The sequence below is a fragment of the Somniosus microcephalus genome, chromosome 12, assembly GCF_052327205.1.
Source record: "Somniosus microcephalus isolate GS21.2 chromosome 12, FLI_Smic_1.0, whole genome shotgun sequence".
Classification (NCBI taxonomy): Eukaryota; Metazoa; Chordata; class Chondrichthyes; order Squaliformes; family Somniosidae; genus Somniosus; species Somniosus microcephalus.
The window spans coordinates 215,706,245-215,711,754 of record NC_140998.1 but is presented as its reverse complement, the minus strand read 5'-3'; the positions used below and the strand labels follow the sequence as shown (position 1 = coordinate 215,711,754).

The 5,510-nt window shown below is 53.0% G+C and overlaps 1 long non-coding RNA gene across 1 annotated transcript; it reads left to right on the top strand.

Annotated features, from left to right (window-relative positions):
* Positions 1 to 707: 707 nt before the first annotated feature.
* Positions 708 to 5,057, top strand: LOC147110098 (uncharacterized). Its single transcript, XR_015080388.1, has 2 exons — positions 708 to 1,925; positions 3,007 to 5,057. It is a non-coding gene; the product is annotated as an uncharacterized LOC147110098 (long non-coding RNA).
* Positions 5,058 to 5,510: the final 453 nt, after the last annotated feature.

Sequence of the window (5,510 nt, the reverse complement as noted above, 5' to 3'; positions counted from 1 at the left end):
TGTTAATACTGACACACTCCCGGGGACCCCCTGTAAATACTGACACACTCCCGGGGAACCCCTGTAAATACTGACACACTCCCGGGGACCCCCTGTAAATACTGACACACTCCCGGGGACACCCTGTAAATACTGACACACTCCCGGCGACCCCCTGTTAATACTGACACACTCCCGGGGACCCTCTGTAAATATTGACACACTCCCGGGGACCCCCTGTAAATACTGACACACTCCCGGGGACCCCCTGTTAATACTGACACACTCCCGGGGACCCTCTGTAAATATTGACACACTCCCGGGGATCCCCTGTAAATACTGACACACTCCCGGGGACTCCCTGTAAATACTGACACACTCCCTGGGACTCCCTGTAAATACTGACACACTCCCGGGGACCCCCTGTAAATACTGACACACTCCCGGGGACTCCCTGTAAATACTGACACACTCCCGGGGACACCCTGTAAATACTGACACACTCCCGGGGACTCCCTGTAAATACTGACACACTCCCGGGGACTCCCTGTAAATACTGACACACTCCCAGGGACTCCCTGTAAATACTGACACACTCCCGGGGACTCCCTGTAAATACTGACACACTCCTGGGGATCCCCTGTAAATACTGACACACTCCCGGGGACTCCCTGTAAATACTGACACACTCCCGGGGACCCCCTGTAAATACTGACACACTCCCGGGGACTCCCTGTAAATACTGACACACTCCTGGGGATCCCCTGTAAATACTGACACACTCCCGGGGACACCCTGTAAATAGTGACACACTCCTTGGGACCCCCTGTAAATACTGACACACTCCCGGGGACCCCCTGTAAATACTGACACACTCCCGGGGACACCCTGTAAATTGTGACACACTCCCGGGGACCCCCTGTAAATAATGACACACTCCCGGGGACCCCCTGTAAATACTGACACACTCCCGGGAACCCCCTGTAAATAGTGACACACTCCCGGGGACTCCCTGTAAATACTGACACACTCCCGGGGACCCCCTGTAAATACTGCCACACTCCCGGGAACCCCCTGTAAATACTGACACACTCCCGGGAACCCCCTGTAAACACTGACACACTCCCGGGGACCCCCTGTAAATACTGACACACTCCCGGGAACCCCCTATAAATAGTGACACACTCCCGGGGACTCCCTGTAAATACTGACACACTCCCGGGAACCCCCTGTAAATAGTGACACACTCCCGGGGGCTCCCTGTAAATACCAATACACTCCCCGGGACCCCCTGTAAATACTGACACTCTCCCGGGGACCCCCTGTAAATACTGACACACTCCTGGGGACCCCCTGTAAATACTGACACACTCCCGGGGACCCCCTGTAAATACTGACACTCTCCCGGGGACTCCCTGTAAATACTGACACACTCCCGGGGACCCCCTGTAAATACTGACACACTCCCGGGGACCCCCTGTAAATACTGACACACTCTAGGGGACCCCCTGTAAATACCAACACACTCCCGGGGACTCCCTGTAAATACTGACACACTCCCGGTGACTCCCTGTAAATACTGACACACTCCCGGGGACCCCCTGTAAATACTGACACACTATTTACAGGGGTTTAAGTTTACTTAGAGAATTTAAGTGAAGGGAAAATTTAATTTTTTGAAGTAAGTTTAATTTATTGAAGTAAATTAAATTGTTGGGGAGTTTAAACCGGAAGTAGAAAGGGGCAGGCCGAGTGCGGCAGCGCGAGTGAGGTCGGCGTTGAGTGTAAACGAGAGTTTGGTAAGTGAGAGAGTTCGGGCAAGTGGGAGGTGAGGGGGTGTTTTTGCCCTGTTTTGTTTCCCACTCTCAGGCTTAGCCAGCACTGCGGAAGCGAAGCAGTGAGGCGACTCAACCTAACAGGCCCCACAGACAGCATTCAAAAGGGAGGTAGGTGATCAGCTGGTTGGTAGGTCCTCTTCTCTTTTATACCTTTATAAGTTGGTAAGTCCTATTAAACAGTGGTGTGATATTATCATCTATATCGGGGCAGAGGGTCTTCATAACTAATAATAAGAAATTTAATTAATTATGTAGAATGGGTGAGCAGGTGATGTGTTACTGCTGCAATATGTGGGAGCCGGTGGACACCATTGATGCTCACGGTGATTACATTTGCAGTAAGTGTTTGCTGCTCGAGGAACTCCGGCACCGTGTTGATGTGCTTGAGACCGAGCTTCAGACACTGCGACACATCAGGGAGGGGGAGAAGTACCTGGACTCCATGTTTCAGGAGGTAGTCACACCTATGAAATTAATTAATTCAGATGTAGTCCGTGGTCAGGGACAGGATGGTGTGACTATGAGTGAGGCAGGTACGGGGATCCAGGAGGTAGTGTTGAAGGAGCCGCAGCCCTTGCTCTTGTCAAACAGGTTCGAGGCTCTTACTCCCTGTGAGGACAGGAGCAGGGACTGCAGGGAGGATGAGCAACCTGGCCACAGCACCGTGGAATGGGGGGCCATTCAAGAGGGGGGAGTAAATAGAAATGTTGTAGTGGTAGGGGATAGTGTAGCGGTACCACCGAGTGTCTCTTACTTATTGTACATAATTCCCTTTAACTATGTTTGTATAGAGTTTGCATGTACGGGGCGTTGCCCCTTTAAGAAATATAGAGTTTGCATGTACGGGGCGTTGCCCCTTTAAGAACGTGACCAAACGCGATGACGTCACGTCGCACGTCACGTGACCGCCCTAAGCGTGGGCAAACGCGATGACGTCACGTCGCACATCATGTGACCGCCCCAAGCACGGGCAAACGCGATGACGTCACGTCGCACATCACGTGATCTCCCCAAGCGCGGGAAAACGCGATGACATCACGACGCAATCCACGGGACTGCCTACTCAGTCCTCGTGGCGTCCCCGCTGGGGAAAGACCTGTTCCATGGCTCTCCTGCATTGATCTCCGTTGTTTGCTGTATTTCATCTAATCCAACATTAAAGTCCTGTTTGTTGTTCTTCCGAGTCAAGCTCCGTTATTTGTTAGGAATACGACAATTCCTACATTGGTGACCCCGTCTCTGTGAACGTTTTCACAGAAGAATGGCACGACGAACAACAACCGACGAACAACAACCGACGAACACCAATTCCTACATTGGTGACCCCGTCTTTGCGAACGTATTCGCAAAGGAAGCGCAGCCTGGAGGTGATCCCGTTTTTCGTGACTGTTTTTCACGAACGAAACGCAGTCGGACCCCGATTTTTGTGAACGTTTTTTCACAAAAGAAGCACGCCATGGAAGCAACAGCCGTTTCGCCGATGCTACCGCAATACAGGGAGCAGCAACCACCCTCGTGCTTTATTCTGGTAGAAGCCCCGTTCGCCCAGTGCAACATCGATGCGGCGCAGACCACGTACCTGTTTACGGTCTCTGTATTCGACAGCTCTGCCGCCTCTCGGGTCGTCTGCCTTCTCGACATCTCCCAACGGAACAGCAAGTATGAAACCCCTCAAGGCGCGGGTCCTGCAGGTTTTCGGGCCCACGAGATCGGAGCACGCCCCCGCGGAGATGCCACGAGGACTCAGTCCTCGCAAACCACGCCTCGCAACCCACGAGGACTCGCCCCTTGCAACCTACGAGGACTCGCTCCTCACGAATCACAAGGACGCACTCCTCGCGACCCACGAGGACCCATCCTTCGCGAACCATGAGGACTTTTCCCTCGCAAACCATGAGGACCCATCCCTCGCGAAACACAAAGACTCATCCCCCGCAGACGCCGCCCCAGCTCGTCAGCCTGCTGGGTTGTGTAATCTACCGCGCGCAGTTCTGCGCGAAAGCGAAGCGTTGCCACCCTCCCGGCAGTTTCCCCCAAGAACAAAATAACAACCGCCGCAGCGACCAACGAGGTACGGGTCTACGGGCATCCCACGGCCGCGATCGGCCACGCGGGACTATTGCTGACTATACCTGATCACTGATCAACGCAGCAACTGTTAACTCGCTTCAGTGTTACCATTGTAACACTACGTCGCGCACCGTCTCCAGTGCATTTTCGACTTTCGATGAGTTCGCTCGCCTGCTCGGCGAGTTACCCGACCGGCAAGACCCACGTTAATTTCCTCCTGGATCGCCCGTTTTGGCGTTCCCACCGATATTTCGTTCAAATGGGGACTTCCTAACAACACCGACAGGGCAATGGTCCGCATCTACCCAGTCTGCCAGTCATTAAAAAACGGCCAGATTTTTCGCACCAGCGCCCGCTTCGAACCACGGGCTGCAGAGGTCACACGTTTCTACGATCCTTCACGAGTTTGAATACGTTTTATTCACCACGACACGCGTAAGGATCCACTCACGACCAGCACATTTAGACCGTCAGCTGCCCGGCAGCCTCCGCTTCGAGACTACAGGAGTCGTTTGGACAGGCTTGTCAGACCACCTCACCATTTGACTTTGTCCGTTAAAGCGAATTCTGGGGGGGCGTATGTAGCGGTACCACCGAGTGTCTCTTACTTATTGTATATAATTCCCTTTAACTGTGTTTGTATAGAGTTTGCATGTACGGGGCGTTGCCCCTTTAAGAAATATAGAGTTTGCATGTCTGGGACGTTGCCCCTTTAAGAAATATAGAGTTTGCATGTACGGGGCGTTGCCCCTTTAAGAACGCGATCATACGTGATGACGTCACGTCGCACATCACGTGACCGCCCTAAGCGCGGGCAAACGCGATGACGTCACGTTGCACATCACGTGACTGCCCTAAGCGCGGGCAAACGTGATGATGTCACGTCGCACATCACGTGACCGCCCCAAGCGCGGGCAAACGCGATGACGTCACGCCGCACATCACGTGATCGCCCCAAGCGCGGGCAAACGCGATGATGTCACGTCGCACATCACGTGATCTCCCCAAGCGCGGGAAAACGCGATGACGTCACGACGCAATCCACGGGACTGCCTACTCAGTCCTCATGGCGTCCCCGCTGGGGAAAGACCTGTTCCACGGCTCTCCTGCATCGACCTCCGTTGTTTGCTGTATTTCATCTAATCCAACATTAAAGTCCTGTTTGTTGTTCTTCCGAGTCAAGCTCCGTTATTTGTTAGGAATACGACAATTCCTACAATAGTATCATTAGGGGGATAGATAGGGTTCTCTGCAGTCGAGAGCGGGAGTCCCGAAGGCTGTGTTGCCTGCCCGGTGCCAGGGTTAAGGACGTCTCTTCTGGGCTGGAGAGAAACTTGGAGTAGGAGGGGGAGGATCCAGTTGTCGTGGTCCATGTTGGTACCAACGACGTAGATAAGACAAGGAAGAAGGTTCTGTTAAAGGAGTTTGAGCAGCTAGGGGTCAAATTAAAAAACAGAACCTCAAGGGTAATAAGCCACGAGCGAATTTGGCTAGGATAAATAAAATTAGAGAGTTTAATGCGTGGCTCCAAGACTGGTGTGGGAGAAATGGGTTTTGCTTCTTGGGACACTGGCACCAGTGCTGGGACAGGAGGGAACTGTTCCGTTGGGACGGACTCCACTT